The sequence below is a fragment of the Schistocerca americana genome, chromosome 1 (genome assembly GCF_021461395.2).
Source record: "Schistocerca americana isolate TAMUIC-IGC-003095 chromosome 1, iqSchAmer2.1, whole genome shotgun sequence".
Lineage (NCBI taxonomy): Eukaryota > Metazoa > Arthropoda > Insecta > Orthoptera > Acrididae > Schistocerca > Schistocerca americana.
Genome location: NC_060119.1, coordinates 276,367,434 through 276,388,875, shown reverse-complemented (window position 1 = coordinate 276,388,875; position 21,442 = coordinate 276,367,434). Strand labels below are relative to the sequence as shown.

The 21,442-nt window shown below is 42.7% G+C and overlaps 1 protein-coding gene across 1 annotated transcript in view; it reads left to right on the top strand.

Annotated features, from left to right (window-relative positions):
• Nucleotides 1–21,442, top strand: part of LOC124622103 — a 548,933-nt gene that overhangs the window by 223,025 nt on the left and 304,466 nt on the right. The window lies entirely within an intron of this gene.

The window sequence follows — 21,442 nt, the reverse complement described above, 5'->3', positions numbered from 1 at the left end:
CAAACAAAAGAATTTTAACAGAGAATACGCTTTACCTTAGGGGAAATTTTAAACCAAACAATCCTGTTGGCAGAACATCCGCAACTGAGCATTATAGCAGTGGTTGAAAATACCGCTTCAGTTGTAAATTACTTCATTTTCACACGACCGGTTTCGGACTGTGATAAGCCCATCCTCAGGTGTCGTAGGTGTGAAGTGGTCCCCGAGCGCCGCGTGTACCGGGCGCGGTGTGCCGCCTATTTCGACTAGGTAGAATCGACTGACAGAGAGCCACAAGGCATTAAGAACTAGCTGTAATCTTTCGTAGCTTCCTCCAAACCGTGCTAACCATTTAAATTCAAAATAAGTAAAGAAAGTTCAACGGCACTGAAATAAGGAAGCCAACACGATAAGGAAATTCAAAAGGCATTGTCTCAACAAATTCATAATACATTTTAAACGGTTTAATATCTAGTCTTAAAACAAGAAATATTTAAACCAACAAAAGCCTTAGGGCCAGTCAAATTCAGGAACTTAAAAGCCCAGACGCACACCCGAACGTTCAGAGCACAAATGAGCCTGTTGTCCTAACGCCAGTGAAAAACTAATTGCTTGCAAACTTGAATCTCAACATGCACTGAACTTTTGCTTTGTTCTCCATCACCAAACATATTTTGGGAAGCATCCACAGCAGGCGACTAACGTGGGGAGTGGCTGACAACTCCGTATGACGTTTGTGATTGCCGGTGTGCAGTACCTCTATTAGTAGATCCACTGCGGCTACCACTGTTACTCTACTGAAGGGTGCACTACGTCGACCAAGGAACGACACTATGCATCCATCTGTCGGAGCGTCCGCGCACAGCTCCCGCTGGATCTTAGCTCACAACAGACTCGGCGGTGCAGACACTACTCATCCGGCGCCTCTCGGTGTACTTTCCGCGATACTTTTAAAGAGTTTATGAAATTTAATGTAACCGCCCTTGATGGTCTGGCTGTTGTCGCGCACAGGCGACCAGTATCTCTCTTCTCGTAACTTCCCCTTTCTTATGTCTCGAACTAACAAGACTTGGCCGTTTCCTGTGGGTACTACAACTGCACTGATACTAGCTACCAGAGCACACTCAGTGTCTCAGGCAGAAATCACGATAGACCTAATTTCTACACGCGGAGCCACGTGCAGCATCCCAGCAAACCCAGTAAAAGTAAGATTAGGGATTAACGTGGCGTCGACGAAGTTCCTATAGATGGAGCACAATCTCGGAGTGTGGAAAACGACTGTGTCCCTTCAAAGGAACCATTCCGTCATTTTCCTTAAGCGATTTAGGGAAACTGCGTAATTCGTGAATGTGGTGGGTGGACGGGAATTCTAACAGCTGTCCTCCTCCTTACGAGGCCAAAGTACTCGAACAATGAGGGGAAATATTAACGTAGGCTTCCGCGACCATTGTCGCAATCAGTAAAATTTTTCTGAGTTTGTGACCGCATTATCGATATGTAATTCGGTCACTATTGCAAGTGATCTCCTTCAGGGTGTCGGTAGTTTCATATATATTCACTATGCGGTCACAAACCCAGAAATCTTTTTTATTGGTAATGACGGAAAATGTCAGACCCATATGTAGGGTGCTTCAAATAAGGTGTTTTTTCTGTGACTCTCAAAAATGTAACTGAAACTGTATTTATTTACTTGATAATGTGAGAAACGTTACTCGTTCAGCGTAGTTACGAACTTAGTTTATTTAGTTACTTTCCAGAGCTAGAGCACTGAATTATAGTTTTTAAACAAAACGTTACAGCTAATGTATTTAAAACAACTGTGTGCAAATCAGTTTAAATGGAATTTTAATAAATTTTAATTAGAGCGCTAGAAAAGTGACGTCTTGGTGGTGAATGCAGCATGTTGTACACATCTGGCTGTGTTCAGGTGGATGTTCTGGCGTTCATTTAAGTGAGGTGTTGAAATGAGTGACCATTTTTCTAGGTACACAACTCAGTGGGCTTTCTAAAAGAAGTGTGGACGAGATGTAAAGTTTCTCGTACACGGTGCGACAACATTCCTCGACGTGTTATTTGAAGTCACCAGGGGTTTTGTGTGTGTGTGTGTGTGTGTGTGTGTGTGTGTGTGTGTGTGTGTGTGTGTGAAAGAGAGAGAGTGAGTGAGAGAGAGTGACTGAGGGCCGGTCCTACTGGCCGAGCGGTTCTAGGCGCTACAGTCTGGAACCGCGCGGCCGCTACGGTCGCAGGTTCGAATCCTGCCTCGGCATGGATGTGTGTGATGTCATTAGGTTAGTTAGATTTAAGTAGTTCTAAGTTCTAGGGGACTGATGACCTCAGAAGTAAAGTCCCATACTGCTCAGAGCTATTTGACTGACTGACTTGAACTTGTAAATAAATAAAATCTTGATTTATATCATTTAGACTCTCATTGTGATTCTCTGCAATACGAGAGAAAAAATTATATTATCCTGAGAAATCAGATCCCGTAGATTCCCTCTGGCAAGTTATCCACTAGCTGAAATAACTAGTACTAAACTACCTTCGTCTGCACTAGACTGGACGCTTAGACAGGATGAAGTGGAACTGGAAAGGGGACCGAAAGCAGAACGGCTCCCCAACTTCAGTAACACAGGAAGCGCGTCACGGAAACAAGTTTCAAAATGGGGTACTGAGTGCGCTTACAAGCAGTGAACATTACATCCAAAATCCTGTCAATAAAATGGAAAGTTCGCTGTTGCGAAAACAGAATTTCTCGCCTTTAATGATAGAAAAAGTGGAAGAAACTTCGTTCCGCCTCTTGGTTACTGAAAGGAGTTGAACACGTGTTCGCTGTTCCGCCCTCCAAATACGATTGTGTGGTAAGTGGCAGAGTACGCTTCACGCGCTAGGTCTGCAAACAACGGCCACAGGGAAAGCAGCTTTTCTACAACTTCATCTTCTTATCTGCTTAACGACCTCCAGAGTATGCAGGCCGTACTTAGAAATGCTAATGAGGCACTCACACCTGCTTGTATTACTCGATAATGCGTGCGGAAAGGTGAGCGGAAACGCGCGGAATTTCCTGTCCGTCTTGCAGCAATGCTGTCAGTGTGTAGCACTTCCATTGACTGGGATGTAAGTTCTTCCATATTTTGGTTTTACCCACCGTGGGTTTTCCTGTCTGGTTTGAATACATCGAAGAACAAGCAAATAATAATAATAATAATAATAATAATAATAATGATGTCGTGTGACGAGGGCCTCCCGTCGGGTAGACCGCTCGCCTGGTGCAAGTCTTTCGATTTGACACCACTTCGGCAACTTGCGCGTCGATGGGGATGAAATAATGATGATCAGGACAACACCCAGTCCCTGAGCGGAGAAAATCTCCGATCCAGCCGGGAATCGAACCCGGGCACTGGGGACTGACAGTCTGTCGCGCTGACCACTCAGCTACTGGGGGCGGACATAATAACAATAATGAATGATAATAGTATGTGATCAGTTTATACAAACTTTGCGCGCTTGACAATGGCTTTTTGCGTAAAGTCCATTCATTGTAAATTGACCGTGATTTTTGTGAAAAAATCGGACTTCGTAGTTTGAATAATTCCAAAGCTTTCATTCGTACTGGAACTTTGATATAATTTTTAACACGGATCCTTTAGCCTTGTCAAGACGCCGTTTAATTGGAACAATAGCTTGTAACATAAATAAAACACAAAATTAAGAGATAGCATTGTATTCACAAAACATTATACTAAATTAGCCATATAGACACACAAATTCTGTTGCTGTGCGGAACTATGAGTACGCCTAGTGAGAAATGGCGGTGTGCCAATTAATTATCTGAAGCGATGGTAGATGTGTCCGGTCAGGACGACTTCCAGAACAGAAAAGGTGCCGTCTTCTCGGCAAGACAACTGAACCGCATAGTTATTCTAATGTTTCAACGGTTGCACGCCACAATCGATACAACCACTTATACTAATTAATATCTTATTTAATTCTTTATTTATATTTTGAACTTATATCTACGTTTTTACTATAAATTCACGCCCATCCTGCAAATGTGCCTTTAAAGTATGCTTCCGTAGTGACACGACAGCCCGCAAGAGGCGATGAGGAAGCACAAAAGTACTGAAACAAAAGTAGCAACCTCGACTCAAAAAGACTCCCAGTCAGAAGTTGTAAGCTAGTATGAGTGAGGAGGTCCAATTGAAAGCGATAATTTTATTCGGAAAACATAATCGAGACTAACCACCTTCACAGAAATTATTCCACACCGCACCTTAATGGCTTCTGTGTAGGAATGGTAATATCGCCGTAGTTTTTTTTTAACCACACACACACACACACACACACACACACACACACACACACACACGAAACTGTCATGAGTGGCGAATGTAATGAAAGATCTTAAAAAAATCCTCGTAGTCATCTACACTAAACATCACCGCTTACGGCAACATTACAACTCGCATGCGGAAGTTGTCCATTAGCTCCGTATGAAGAAAGTCATTCTGATTTAACCGTCTGACTCCCTGGGGTACTTTTATACGAGTAACTATACAGTCTTTGCTTCCTTTCATTTTACCTCGACGTTGCTCGTGAAAGACTGCTTCTCAAACCATCGAAACCATCTGATTCCTAATTACAGAAAACAACCATAAAGGGCAAATGAAGAGAATAGGATAAATGTAATATCCACGCGAAACAACGATCCACAATTTTACCATCCATTAATGACGATATTAAATAATGTCTTGGTGGTTTGTAAATCTATCAGGCCTTATCTGAAATTAATGGAAAACTTGCAGTCACGAGTGGAGATGAACGGAATCAGTAAATCGAGCAAGTTTGCGCAGATGAAGAAATGCCAGTCAGCCTATTCTGATTAAAGATTTCTCCATTTTTCCAAATTGCTTAAGGAGAAATCGGGTAGTGTTTGACCCTCCGGCTTTACAGTGCTGTGTAATTGTACTTGCCAAGGGAATCTGAAAGTGCCTCACAGTTGTAGAATCCAGGACAAGAACCTAACGTCAGTGATTTGCCGTCGCCGGCCACTTACTTTATGAAGTGTCAAGTGTGTGTGTGTGTGTGTGTGTGTGTGTGTGTGTGTGTGTGTGTGTGTGTGTTTGTGTGTTTTCTGTGGATGATTTTGAAAGTACGCTGTTGAAATTTTATGTTGTAACGTTATAGATGAACATTGGATAGACGGAAGCAACAGCCTGAAACTCAGTGCCGGCACGTATCTCACTGATCCCGTCCTAAAGCGGATGCAGAGATTAAAATTCGTCGTCCAGGGGACGTCATCATTATGTCACATGCTGTTACTCCTTTAGCCACTTTGGGGGCGATTGACGCAAGCCTGGTGGTCAAAAGCGGTACCAAGGCTCCTCTCGCTCTCCTCGGCGACAAAATAAAATGTCTTTCGTCACCAAAACAAATTCCCTTGAGTGGACTGCCACAGTGCTAGCCTGCGATTAACCCCTACAGATACGGTGGCACTTACCGCTACAGCTACAGAGTTATTACATATATACAATAAAAATAACTACCGTATGTTGCTCTTAATAAAACTGTGGCGAAGGACAAGGGGAAATGCAGAATCTTACACGTTAATTGACCATGAGACATACGAGATGAATTCGTAAAACACTCAATGTTTGGAGTGCTAATTGTGAAATTCGCAATTAAACGATGAGTAAATGAACAAGGAAGATAGGGCTCTCTGTCATCCTGTCGACCAAGTCCTCAGACTCGGAGCACTAGCTGTGATGGGAGAGGACAGCAAAGGGAATCGCTCGTGTCCTCCTCAAAAGAATGGGAGCGAAAGCGTCAAGGAAATGCTCACCCAACCCCAGTAGCACACGCTACAAGACAGGCGTTGTGTATCCCGCTTTTGTTTACTGTTAAAAAAGTCCGAGGGCGTACATTCTTAGAAGAGCCGACCGAAGAATTACTTCGTTCTACGCAAATTTCGCGAGACACTGTCAAGGTAAAATTAGAGATTCGAACTCACACGGAGACTTGCCAGTAATCGTTCTTGCCTTGCACTATTTACGACGTTAAAATGACTGATACACAAAGTTGCTTTCGGCAGATAACCGTAAGGTGTCGTATGGAGTTCAGATGCAGATGTCAGCAGCTCCGGCTACGGTGACGTTTAAGTAATTATCTTTATTTAGCAAACGAAGAAAACACATCGCTTCAGTTTGCATACAATAACATTTGCATGCGTTGCCAAAGGAATATTAATCAGTACACCGTGGATGGTTATCCATGTGTAACCTTTCGTATATATTGCAGCTAATATGACCCCAATAAGCTTTTGACAATGTTGACTGGAATACTCTCTTTCAAATTCTGAAGGTGGCAGGGGTAAAATACAGGGAACGAAACGCTATTTACAATTTGTACAGAAACCAGACGGCAATTATAAGGGTTGAGGAGTATGGAAGGGAAGCAGTGGTTGGGAAGGGAGTAAGACAGGGTTGTAGCCTATCCCCGATGTTATTCAATCTGTTTATTGAGCAAGCAGTAAAGGAAACAAAAAAAATCGGAGTTGGAATTAAAATCCATGGAGAAGAAATAAAAACTTTGAGGTTCGCCGATGACATTGTAATTCTGTCAGAGACAGCAAAGGAACTGGAAGAGCAGCTGAACGGAATGGACAGTGTCTTGAAAGGAGGATGTAAGGTGAACTGCAACAAAAGCAAAACGAGGATAATGGAATGTAGTCGAATTAAGTCGGGTGATGCTGAGGGAATTAGATTAGGAAATGAGGCACTTAAAGTAGTAAAGGAGTTTTGCTATTTGGGGAGCAAAATAACTGATGATGGTCGAAGTAGAGAGGATATAAAATGTAGACTGGCAATGGCAAGGAAAGCGTTTCTGAAGAACAGAAATTTGTTAACATCGAGTATAGATTTAAGTGTCAGGAAGTCGTTTCTGAAAGTATTTGTATGGAGTGTAGCCATGTATGGAAGTGAAACATGGACGATAACTAGTTTGGACAAAAAGAGAATAGAAGCTTTCGAAATGTGGCGCTACAGAAGAATGCTGAAAATTAAATTGATAGATAACATAACTAATGAGGAGGTATTGAATAGAATTGGGGAGAAGAGGAGTTTGTGGCACAACTTGACTAGAAGGAGTGATCGGTTGGTAGGGCATATTCTGAGGCATCAAGGGATCACCAATTTAGTATTGGAGGGCAGCGTGGAGGGCAAAAATCGTAGAGGGAGACCAAGAGAGGAATACACTAAACAGATTCAGAAGGATGTAGGCTGCAGTAGGTACTGGGAGGTGAAGAACCTTGCACGTGATAGAGTAGCATGGAGAGCTGCATCAAACCAGTCTCTGGACTGAAGACCACAACAACAACAACAACAACAACAACAACAACGACATGACGCTTGATCAGAAAAGAGAGCAGTACTGCCTAAACAAAAATTGGACACACACCGACATGATGCAGTGCTGGAATTCCTTCTTTCTACAATTTGATAACGGCCTGTGGTTCTGCAGAAAACTGTTATTTTAAATTGATCAACAAATCGTGAAGATTTTGATTCACGCTCTCATAGTGTTCAGCATGCTGTTTCGTCTACGGGATTTTGAAGATCATCAGAGATAGTCAAAACCGGTGATTTGTGAAAATTTGAACTTTTTTTGTATCTTTCAGTAAAAATTTAATACATCGTGCCAGTCACTGACATCGCCAGTTGCATCGTATTGGTTTTTCTGATATCTCACTTCGTTATCAGATATAACAGAAGTATCACGGAAACTATTAGAGTTAAAAGAAATCCAAAGGTCGATTTCCACCATAGTAAGTACTATATACAGTCCCACCATCAGAACAGCTTACAACGTATGACCCCCGGGTTCCCGGGTACGATTCCCGGCGGGGTCAGGGATTTTCAGTGCCTCGTGATGACTGGGTGTTGTGTGCTGTCCTTAGGTTAGTTAGGTTTAAGTAGTTCTAAGTTCTAGGGGACTGATGACCTCAGAAGTTAAGTACCATAGTGCTCAGAGCCATTTGAACCATTTTTGAACATATGACCTCCTGCAAGCCGTTTCTTGTGTGGTGGTGGCTAAGTATACCACCACAGTCATTAACAGCCATCAATACGCAGTATTTCAAAGGCACGTAAATAACGAATGACGAGTCGTAAGCTATTCAGCTGGCACCGTAAAACGTGACTGGAGTGCAGCGTTGATGGGGTGAGAAGAACCTGCACCCGGCTCATGCAGGGAGCCACTAACACGATTGATTGTACGTATTATACCGCTTGTAATCATCCGCGCACATACAATGAGCACTTAAAACCAATAAACAATACCATTCTCGGTCCACAAACAGCCTCTGCAGTCAGTTGTGTGAGACGTAGCGTTACTGCAGGGCACGTAACAGTTCGTGACAGTGTGGATTGCATGTCGTTCGTACAGAGGACTTTGACCATTACGCTCCCTCTGTCTGCTGCTGGAGACTTTACTGTTTGCACCATCTGCTCGGCGTGCATTAAATCTTTATATAAACAAAAGACATAGTCACTTTGGTCCATAAAGATGTCATTCAGGAACACACTTTCCCAATAGCTTAAGAATAACCGTAAATTGTTTAGATATTAACAAACAACAATCCAGGTTGGCTTAATAGAAGTGATGGAGAAGATCCAGAGAAGAGCGGCGCGTCTCGTCACTGGTCCCTTTAGTAAAAGCGAGAACGTTTCGGAGATGGTCATCAGACTTCAGTAGGAGACGTTTACAAGAGATGCGTCATCACGGAGAGGTTTATTGTTGAACATTCGAGAGTGTACATTTCAAGGAGTGACCACGACGAGAAAATAAGGTAAATCACCGCCCATACAGAGGATTAACCGACAGTCGAGTGAAACAGGAAGATCAGTGGTGCCCAGAAAACACTAGGCCACACACTGTATGGTGACCGGCGGAGCGAAGATGTAGACTGAGACCAAGAGAAGCCTAAAGAACTTACTAATAACCACCTGCGTCCCTCCAACGATGCCTTTTTTACTTTTATTGTTCATAATATCATGTAATGGATATTAAGCTATGACACATTCAACTTCCGAAGTATAGTAATATGATCTGCATAATTAGTGATTGTGAATTCGTTTTTATTTGGTGAAATTTCCGTACGATAATCTAAGAATTATTTCGTGCACTTCAGCAACTCAAAATGAGAAGTGACACATTGAGGGTGATGCATTATTGTCTTTGATAAATAATGTTAAACATCCTGTAAAGTATTATATTATTGTGATGTCGTAGTTTGGCGACGCAGAAATATAAAATTTGTTGGCATCAAGTGCCGAAACATAAAATATGTCTGTCATAACATACAACAATAATTTAATATTCCACCCATTGGGATGATTTTCTGGGCATGTTTACTGGCTAACTGTGGAACATGGGAATTCCACACGTCTTGGTAGATTGATTTATGACAACCAAAGCCACTGCGGTGATTGATAATTTCGTCTCTTTTCCTCGCTTGCTCTTACCCTCCCAGAAAATTATGCAAGTTTTGAGAAGGCTTCGGCATTGTCATTGTGAAACAACCACCCCGTTTCCGTAGAGTTTAACATGTACTTATTCAAAACCTCATCGTAACACAGCAGCGTAAAAACTCAACAAGTGGAAGACTATAGACTATTGCCCAAATCAGCTGCGTAAGAATCAGGTTATCCTAACGTAAATTCTTCGTTATAATTTTCGTGTCAAAGACACGACGTTGCAAAATTAGGACGTGGTATGATACAAATACTCAAGTATGCAAACAAAATTTATCAGATATGCTGACAAAAAAATGAAACACACACATTAAACAAACTTATCAGTCTGACCTTGAAGCTTAAGATACTTTTGCGTAAATCCTTTTTTCCTAAGCTGTAATACTAGAGAGTTCGTGAGGCTTCCTGCAGACGAGATAATGATGAACGTCTTGTCTACCAGGAAAAGCAGTCTATATTTATCGTTATTGTCTTATATTATTCGAAGGTAATGAAAGATAATTGCTGACCTAGCGTCTGCACGAGTCGCTTCTCGGGCAGCGGCCCAGTTAGAAAGAAATATTACCAGACCTATGTAAAAAGAGCATCGTTATGTGGCTAGCACATCCTGACAACCGAAACTAAACAACTGAAATAATAATTAGTGCTAATAGCAGTGTAAACAGAGGTTGTCGGAAGACACTGTATGAAAAAAAAAACATTGCCACTGGGTGCAGTTGGTTAATATTTAGAAGGAGACTCTTTGAACCTGACTTCCCATCGCTGGAATTTATCCGCTAACAGTATAAGTAGCATTGACAAGTAGCTCCTGGCAGACAGTCTAAACCACAGGTTAAAGGTTAATGTCAATGCGCTCTATAGTGTTCTGTGAAATGAGAGCTTGTGGTGGTGGTGGTGGTGGTGGTGGTGGTGGTGGTGTCGTTTGTCTGATGGACGTTAAGCTCGATGGCCATATTGCTAATGTTTAACAGAAGTAGGCTATATCTCGGTACAAGGTCTCTATTCCCGCCCGTCCTCCTTTCCTCTCTGATCTTATCGACCTCACACGCATCATAGTGTACTCAAAATATATTTGTTTGTCACCCACTCCACAAAGAAGAGTCGTTTTTGAGCGAAAATTTTGTTTTCTTACCTGACCAGATAAACTAGCTTGCCGCGTGTTATATAATAGGCTAGCGTCGGGACTGTTTTGTTCAGAATATGCACAGTCGTGATCGCTTCATCTCGATGTGCTGCAAGAACATAGCTGTTGCCTGAATTTGCGCCACGTACCAGTGGCGGAAGTAATTGAAGCCACCATCACGTGGTACCTTACGTCAGCGTTACCTTGAGGCACAGTAGTTTGATGTCATCGCGTAATGCGCTGTTACTCTCTCCCCCACGTCACGTTGTTATACAGGGATACCTCCAAGCGTGTGAAAGAGGGGACTATGATCCTCCAGCTGATGCAGAGCTGCTGCAAGAAGCCTGTAGTTTTTCTAAATCTCTGTAATGCTTTGACGAGGGAGATGGGGGGGAGGGGCGCATTTCCTGTCAGAGACTTCACTAATAGCTGTCTTGCGAAAGAATTTTCACTCTGCTGCGGAGTGTGTAGCGACTTGAAACTTACTGGCAGATCGAAACCTTCTGTCGTACCGGAACCCGAACCTGGGACGTATGCCTTTCAAGGGGAAGTGCTGTACCGACGAAGCTGTAAGAGCTCCGGTTCTGGCAAATAGTTTTCATCTGCCAGAAAGTGTCATTACTGTTTCGCGTTTTTGCTTGTTGTGGAAACTTGCTAATTTCTGTTACATTCGTACTTCTTCTCATACTTTTTTACTTGAATTGTAAATGGATTTACTGCATTTTCATGCTTTGGTGTGTGACACAGGAAAGTAATTTAGAAGGTGATACATAAATTTTTTTTAAAGGACGTCTTCAAGAATTACGTAAAGAATTTTACCAGTTGTGCTTGTCTGTGTGTGGAGATTAACTGATAATAAGAGTAAGTGATATGATCATGAGTTTCTAACGCCGAGAAGACGTAGAAAATCACAAGACAAAGGAGTCTCGATATTTCTTTGAGCATTGACGAAAAGCTAAATTTACACGATCTGTAATGCCTATCGACAGAAATGGCGTTCTGACTTAGTGGATCGTTCTTTCAAAAATGCACATTCGTAATAACGAAACTCGTTCGCTGTGAATAAGACTCGGTTCACTAGGCTCCTATTCACGATACTCCCTCGTCCGGTATTTACAAATATTGCCATGTCTGGAAAGCCATACAGCCCGTACTCGGTTGTCTGCGGAAGTAATACTTACTGTACCCAGCATTAGTTTAGTTTAGTCGTGGGTGTACTTGCCTCGGTCTACTTCCTGTATCTCACGTTAGTTCAAGGGAAGGTCATGGTCCTAATGCAACAGTTACGGTACTCCAGCCCTACGGAGCTAGGTGGCGAAGTGGTTAAGATAATGGATTCAAGTCGGGAAGTCTGGGGTTCAGATCCACTTCTGGCTGTTCTGATATAAGTTTTTAGTAGCTACTGTAATTCTCTTAAGGCGAATTACTTCATTTTCCTTACAGGGGCTTTCGTCACCTTAAGTTACTTGTTGACCAGCTTATATCCTACCAGCGTGTTGCCATGCTACAGATTCCGGTAAACCACGTTACCTTTTGCATTATCTTGAATCATGTTGCAGTGAAAGCTCGCATTAAGAAGGGGACAAATTTTGGTACTTCTGCAGTGGCAGTTAACTGTGATTTGCGTAGTTCACAGATCTATGTTAGTACAGCGATCTCTTTTTTTTCCTCTTCAGTACTAATACTGGGCGGCTGTTCGTGGCCCGTCAGATAGAAGATTGTTCCTTGGATGTATCACGTGTGTTTTTGAGAAGCTTATTCTATCTTACTCTGCAAGTGAAATTTTGTAAACGTGTAGCTTAATTACAAGTTAGAATTCACGTATACAAATATAATTTTTAAGTTGCGTTATTGTGTCTTTTATAGCTTAATGTAATTTTGCATCTGAGATATCAGAATTTTATTTCTATAATGCCTTTCATATGGTTCATCTCTATTGGGTTTTGGTAGCTCGCTAACGAACACTAGTACGGTGTCGGTCATCCTGGAAGACGGCTGTTCCAATCATGATAATGAAATATATTTTTGTAATTGGTATTTTGCTAGCGGCTGGAGACGTAGTTTCTCAACGCCAATGTTCTAATTTAAATCCTGAATATTTTCTCGGTGCTCTGTAGAATACAGACATCTGACACTGTTGAGGTTGACCCGTCTGTTATTCTAGCGAGTCCACTTGGGCCTGTGAAAGAGTCACGGCTAGGCAATGTAATTGCACCGGTTGTTAACGTGTCTTTTCCATTGTGTTAATATACACAGCTACATAATCAAAACATTACACTGCCTAAGTTCTGACAAGTTAGTTAAACAATACACATACAAACGTGGCACTTGGTAACAGATCTGAGGAAAACAAGTGCAATACATCCATATTAGAACCCCGTCCAAGACAGCAAGGGAGAGTTCCAACGTTCTTTCCTATTTGCTTACTCGTTAAATGATGGATATGGCAATGACACTGATACATTTTGTACATGTTGTCGCTTTCAGTTCTGTCGACACTGACAGCTTGTGTATCAGTTTTAGCAGTAGCCCTACTTTCGTGAGAATCGTGTTACTCATTCAATTGGTATTTGAATCCGAAATTTGTATTCTACATGGCAGTACTACGTGACGCTATTACAAGTATAAGGGTGAGAATTTTCTTGTTGTTTTTAATTTTTCTTCACTCTCTTTTCCCATCTATACAAAATGAAGCCGAAATCCACCGACAAAATTTCGGGGGTTATTCGAGGATATCTTCTGAGTATTATGATATCAGGGAACTGCTGTTTCAGGTGGTTCCTTACATAGTAATATCACTTCGTTTGATTTATTACCCGCGTTATATTTGTAACTATATTGCATTTAAAATAACTGCACAACAGTGCAGGTGTCGACGATATGTGCTGTATGTCCTCCCTGGAAACTTTCACCATTCACTCAGAGCAACCGAGCGAGGTGGCGCAGTGGTTAGCACACTGGACTCGCATTCGGGAGGACGACGCTTCAAACCCACGTCCGGCCATCCTGATTTAGGTTTTCTGTGATTTCCCTAAATCGCTTCACGCAAATGCCGGGATGTTTCCTGTGAAAGGGTACGGCCGACTTCCTTCACGATCTTTCCGTCATCCGATGGGACCGGTGACCCCGCTGTTTGGTCCTCTCCCCCGAAATCAATCAACCAACCAACCACTCAGAGCAGTTGTTGACGAGAAGAGTAATTCACACTTTCCTCTTCGCAATCTAGTTAGCATTCAGTACTGCTCGGTTCTGTATCGGGTTCGATTACCGGCAGTGTTAGTCGTAAGTTAACAGTGATGAACACCACTTGGCTATGTTCACTGATATGTCGGGCGATATGCAGCTGGTGTATAGGTACTCTGAATGTAATAGAACAGCACAACGCCACTGTGCTAAAATGTTTGCACAAAGACTTAGTGTCGCGCGTTTTTGTAATTGTTGTGAAAGGATTTTTACAGAAACATAGGTAATTAAGATCAAACCGAATAAATCATAATTCCATTACTGCTCGGTAACGGGCACCGGAGACTACGGGTCCCTTGTACCAAAATACTGAGAAAATGGCCCTGAATAATGTTGGTTGACGTATCTTCCTACTGGTGAGTGATCGAAGACACTTCAAAAGAATAACTTTATTAACAGAACAAAACGCAATTATAGTGTGCTCAGATGAACATCCACACAGCTACGCACAGCAGACATTTTTCCGTGTGAGGTCGTCTGTGGTACACCGACACGACGAACCCCAGAGTGGTGGTGCGCGGTGACGTCACTGGACCGGTACTGCCGGCATGTATCGGCTGACGGACTGCTGGTGCAGATCAGGACGAAATGGGCCGGGTCTGCCGGCGTGAAGCGCTGAGACGAAACTGCGGTACCGCCAACTGGTAGCGCCGGAAAAGAATGCCACATATGGGCGGTCGGAGCTGCTGGGACTGCCGACTTGAGGCGTAGGGCGTAACTGACTTCGCACGACGATATAGAAGCAGATGTTGAAACATTTGCATGGTACTAGGCTTGGTTGAAATGGCTCTGAGCACTATGGGACTTAACATCTGAGGTCATCAGGTCCCTAGAACTTAGAACTAGTTAAACTTAACTAACCTAAGGACATCACACACATCCATGCCCGAGGCAGGATTCGAACCTGCGACCGTAGCTGTCGCGCGGTTCCGGACTGAAGCGCCTGGAACCGCTCGACCACCGCGGCCGGCGATACTAGGTTTCCTTGTGAGTTGAAGTTTTAACAAATTGGAAACTATTTCTCCTTCAGTAAGTATTTATTTGAGTGCTTGTCACAGAAATTCGTTTGGTTGTGCCGTTCTTCTCTGCTGGAACAGTATTTCTATATTATTCTTGTTGTGGCCTATTGGCGCAGCATGTCTGGTCAACGTAGTGACACGTGTCAGTGTGGTCTTGTGCCCAGTTCGCCAGTTATTGGGTTCTGCGAGTTCTCGACTTCTCCATAAAATATTCTTGCCGTTTTTGTATACCACTGATGCAGCATTAGGACGGCCACGACGTCGCCCAAGTCATCTATCGGGAAGTTCCAAGATAAATGTATCGCCCCTTTCAGCGCCCTCTTCCGAATTTTTTGTAGGCGCTGTACGATCGGCCGGTGGCTGAAACAGTCGGGAGCGGATAGTTATCCGCGTGGCATTGCGAGAGAACGTGACCTGGCTAGCAAAATAGTGCACCGCCGACAGAGGCGACGTGTAACTCTGTGTCAAACAGCCCAGACCATACGAAGAAAATACCACTTTGTTTGTGAGAGCTGTTTACGTACTTTCTCCTGCCGTGGCGGTTACCCATTCGGCATGCCTGGTGTGCCGGAGAATGGACCACCAGAGGGATACAACACCTTTACTGATTAAAATTGGGGGCGATGAGTTGCACGTCTGTGTTAAATGCTTTCCCGGGGCGCTCATCTGTGTCTGATCTATATCCGTATTTTCAATTGAAAAATTCGAAACATCGCTTAGGACATAGCTGGTGAAAGTTTCCTTTGAGCTCCCAAAACCAATTTTCGCCATATGTATCACAAACATTAACTATGAAAGCAACGTGTGGTTGGTAGGTCTGCTGCATGTCGTATGAGTTCGTTACTGAGTTACGAGTATTCCACGAGACTAAAAGTACTGTTTCGAGACTTCCTCAGATATTTCGCTCTCACGTAATTTTTTTGTGTGCGGGCTGAATCGATAGTTTCCATAATTCCACACAGTCGTTACCTCAGCGGACTCGGAGTAATGGTAGCTTTTCGTTACCTGCCTCTCTCCTTTCCCTTCACGTTCGTCCCGACTAGGAAGTTCTCGTATTCCTTCTATATCTACATCTACATAGATACTCTGCAAATCACATTTAAGTGCCTGGCAAAGGGTTCATCGAACCACCTTCACAATTCTCTATTATTCCAATCTCGTATAGCGCGCGTAAAAGAATGAACATCTATATCTTTCCATACGAGCTCTTATTTTGCTTATTTTGACGTGGTGAGCGCTGCAGTCAGAGCGGCTGGTCCCAGCGGAAGTTCGAGTCCTCCCTCGGGCATGGGTGTGTGTGTGTTTGTCCTTAGGATAATTTAGGTTAAGTAGTGTGTAAACTTAGGGACTGATGACCTTAGCAGTTAAGTCCCATAAGATTTCACACACATTTATCGTGGTGATCGTTCCTCACTTTCGAACAGTGTCAACACAATATTTTCGCATTCGGAGGAGAAAGTTGTTGATTGGAATTTCGTGAGAAGATTCCGTCGCAACGAAAAACGCCTTTCTTTTAACGATTTCCAGCCCAAATCCTGCATCATTTCTGTCACACCCTCTCCCATATTTCGCGATAATACAAAACGTGCTGCCTTTCTTTGAACTTTTTCGATATACTCCGTCAGTCCTATCTGGTATGGATCCCACACCGCGCAGCAGTATTCTAAAAGACGACGGACAAGCGTAGTGTAGGCAGTCTCTTTAGTAGGTCTGTTACATTTTCATGAATCTTATTTTCAGCGCGGAACACAAAACATCTTCTCACTCGCCTGTTATTCGTGTCTGATTAGGGCGAAGTCGGCAGTATTTATAATGCTCTCGTTCATTCCTTTCACACGTTACGGTTTTCACCATATGGCAAGTCACCTGATTTTCTATGGAACGAAAAGCTTTTTTTTATGAGTGTTTTAACAGGCCTGTGGCCGTGCCTTGCAACTTCAGCGGCCGGCCACAGTACGGCAGAACTGCGTGGGGCATTGGCGCGGTGATTCAGACTAGAATTATTTAGATGTAACAACGAGTTCAGTTTTTGCAGCTTTTGTTGTTAACTGTAATGGCGGTATGGCCATGGTGACTGTTCATAAGTATCTGCTGAGGTAAGGAAACGCACTCAAATGGTGTATTTAGCAGCACGATTATACCCATTATTTGCTAGGCTCCCCAAAAATACTTTGGGTGTAGTGACTGTTGTTAACGAAAGTAGCGACTAATGAAAACTTTGTGAAGGGTGCGCTCCAGTGGTGGGGGATGAGAGAAATAAACGAGATCTCTGCAGGCTGTGAGCAGCCGTTTGCGACCGCCGGCCACCTATGCACATAGCACGGCAAGGAGCGCGCCGCCTACCTGGGCAGCACGGAGTGGAAGTCATTTGGCGCGCGCTCTTGTCCGCGCCGGCAGCCCTATGCAAGATGCATGGATAATTAACGAGTTTCACGGCCCGCTGAGATATTCACGGAGATGCGACGGAGCGGGGGCGGCAGAAGCAGCGCGGAGGCCGTAAAGGCGCCGTGAATACTGCAGCAGCAGCAGCACCAGCGCCGCCACCGCCCTGCACACGGACTGCTGCTCGCAGAACTTGTTGCCACTGCCTGGAGAGACCCGGCTCCTCAGACAACCAGCTCCGAAATTTGCCAGTCTGACACAGCACACCTCTCTGGTGCGCCGCGATCCCATACAGCACAATTATCGGTAAGTGAAACATCATAACAGTAAAGGAAACTAATGGGGAAGTTAGAAAAGGATTGAAAGTGCAGGGGAAGAAGTAGGAACTGTAGTGTTTGCCGTGAGATTGTCACAGACGGAAAGGGTTTGGAAGGCAGTTCGACGAATAGGTTAGTGTCTTCAACAGAAGTAATTAGATGAATATCAACAAACGTAAATCAAGGTAATAGTGATGCTGAGGGAACTGTATTAGGAAACGAAACACTAAAAGTACTAGATGGGTTTTTACTATTCGGTCAGCAAAATAAGTGATGGCGGCGGAAGTACAGAAGGAGAATCTGATATACAGACCGGCAGTAGTAAGAAAAGCTTTTCATAAAAACCGAATTTTAATTCAAGTGTTATTAACTCTTTTCTTGAAAGTATTTTTGTGGAGCGTACCGAGAAATGAAAGTGAACGGTGTACTTCAAACGGTAGTGACACAAGAGAATAGAATTTTTTCGAATGTTATGATAAAAGAGTAATAGTGAAGATCAGATGGACTGAACACGTCAGTAATCAAGAGCTGGTATATCCAATAAAGGAGAAAATACATTTATGGCACATTTTAATTAAAATAATGGATAGTTTGTTACGACATGTCTTCAGACAAAAATGAATAGTTAAGTAGGCAATGGAGGGAAGCTGGGGACGGTGTAAAAATTGTAGAAAGAGACGGACTTAAAGACAGCAATCAGGTTCACGTGGATATTGGCTACGATAGTTACGCAGAGACGAAAAGCATGTTTAATATAAGTAACGTGTAGAACTGCATCAAACAACTCACCAGACTAAAGATTGCCCAAAAATAAAATAACTAAGTTTACGAAAATTGCAGCACTAAAAGCCACGTGAAATTGATCACAATCTTTCGTAGAATACTACCCACCCTTACTCTCTTTCATTAAGAAAAAGCTATTCTTCAGAAAACTGCACGGAGAATGCCCCGTGGCTTTCCGCAGTGTCTGAATACCGAAGGACATCGCATCACTCCTGAAGATGATTCCAACAAAGGAGTCGAAACTTTGAGTTTTCTGAACGCAGAAGTAGAAAACGGTGCGCTCTAATCATGCTGCTTTCAGAAAAAGAAGTGAGGCATTACTTACTGAAGGCCCCCTCGTACTTTTACCCACAGTTCCAGCCTTTCTTAACAGTTTGCAGTCATATCATTTGATGTAACTGCGTCCTCTTTTATTCCCCTTCACCCCAATCATTTCTTTACGAAACCTTCTTAAATAATATATTTCAGTCTAAGGACGCATCAGCACTTTCTACTTCATGGTTGAGCGCGTCGAAGTATAACTGAAGTGATTAGGAGAGGTGTCTGTACTGCTCTGCCAAGTTTTCAAATAATCTGATAATGACGCACCAAAAAGTCGAGCCCAGTCATACTATTTGTGTGTGCTGAGGCTTAAATCTAAAATGTAAAAAAAGTCGTTTGCAAGTCACTGTGTTTCGTTAAAAGCGCTGTGGCTAGATTGTTCACTGATTTCGTTTTTGTGAAATTAATTAGTTGTTAAATATATCGCTCAAAAGAAGGCTGATAAGTAAGCAGTCAAAGTTAGAAGAAGACTAAATCCGGTGTATGGCCAAAATATCGTGATTTATTGTTGCCTCATTCTAAATCAGAATTGTGAAATATTGGACCCCTGACATTTACTGTAAACCTAATATTTTGAAACGATTGAATTTTGTAAGAGTATAGCCTGAACTGTTCGGGTATTCTGTGCAAACGGAAAATGGAGAAGTTTCGTAACCTTTTACTGAGATGTTTGAACACCCGTTGGCATTTTTTTGTAGCAAGATCTTATCACTCCGAACATTTCGCCTGACTTGTATACGGAGACTCTCAATCCGCTATGAAACCAGACACAACAAGAGTGTTTGACGCCATTTGCTATCTGCAACTTATTGTTTGTTTTGCGCAACTGACAGTACTGGCCACGCCGTCCCTTTAGCAACACGCTGTACCAATATGTGGTACATTCGAAGTGAACAGGTCGAGAGACCACTGAATTTTTTTACAAGTTAGGGATTCGAATCCTGACCGCTTCTTCCCGCGAGCAGCCTTAACGTAATATGCGTATTCTGGAAGTCCCGACTTCAATTTTCAATGTTTCTTCCTTGTAATTCCTAACATTACAACTAGAGGGTCTCCAGTAGGATATTTGTTTCGCAGATGGGTCAGCATATTGAGCAGATGTCGCTGTTTCTTGTCAGTGAATCCAAGTAAGTCTTCCGCCACATCTTTTAGAGAGCTTTGAGCTGCACGAACTGAAAATAATTGTGGCGTTGAAGGAAGGGTTAGAGTTAAAACGTACAGAAATGTATCACATAGCCTCAGAGGCTAGTCAATAGCTCCATCGTAGCTCGTTTTTGTAATACCCTTGTGCCCATCTTATTTTTTACTCGTTATGATCTTGTAGTGTAAAGAAGTTCCTTAATAAAATTTCATTGTATTACGTTAAATTGGCTGTAAAACAAAGTAGTCAGTAAATAAGCGCTTTGGCAGTTCAGTAGCAATGAAAAATGGTTGTAATTAAGTTTTCTGAAAGAAAAAAACACAGACGGGCATTTTAACAGTGTTAATGAAGCTGATCGAATGCCGTCATTACTAGAACAAGTGCTCGTTTGTCTTTAATGATCGGGCCTCTTTACGAGCCCGTCGTCAATTATTCTTTGCGAAACTATAGCAGTCTCACATAACTGTAAAATTTTACTCCTTTCATAAACGGCAAAGTGGTGATTGTCTTATTAATCACCCTTTTTACAGAATCTCAGGTTGTAGTAAGAAATAGATATAAACAGGCGTAATGCTCGCCCAGTGTAACCAGGCAAAGTAAGGCATCTATAGTCCTTAACTTTTTATGTTTGCCACGTTAATGAATATCTGCGTTACTTTATGCAAACGTCAGAACGTACAGTAATAGTGTTTGTATTCTCTCTCTCTCTCTCTCTCTCTCTCTCTCTCTCTCTCTCTCTCGCACACACACACACACACACACACACACACACACACACACACATATCTATTATACCAGTCGATTATCTACCAAAATGAATTTTACCTATTGGTTGGGGACATAAGTTTCGGATTTTCTCTCGAAAAGTGTAAACTTTCATTAATAAATAAATACACGGACTTTGAGTATATGGATATATGAAAGGGTCGGTGGAAGAAACTGCTAAACAGCAAGAGCGTATTTTTAATTGCTGCGAGTTATATGTTCGGTTAAATTCAAAACCAGAACCTAAATATAATAAGGCAAAACAGATTGTGTATTAAGACAGCTCTTTTGGTGGCACTGATGGATAACTAGATCCAGCTTCTTTTGCATTCGAAAAACATCAGCCGGCCGCGGTGGTCTCGCGGTTCTAGGCGCGCAGTCCGGAACCGCGCGACTGCTACGGTCGCAGGTTCGAATCCTGCCTCGGGCATGGATGTGTGTGATGTCCTTAGGTTAGTTAGGTTTAAGTAGTTCTAAGTTCTAGGGGACTGATGACCACAGCTGTTAAGTCCCATAGTGCTCAGAGCCATTTGAACCATTTGAAAAACATCAATAAATAGTGTGAACAGACTATTCCTCACTAAATTGAGGATCAGCATCTTCTTCCGCTGACCCCTTCACATGGACTATTTTCGTGTTTTAGTGTGAGGAATCCGTCTCAAAGATTTTTGTTCTGACTCGACAAGTGTATGAATAACATGTGTGTCGAACCAGTGTTTGATATGTTTAGAGTGAAGTCGAAAGCCAGAAAACTTCCGCAAAAGGACGTTCGTACGCATCGTGGATCGACTCAAGGTCGTTACTCTACCAGTGTCTGATTGTCGCTTGAGGGCAAGAAGAAA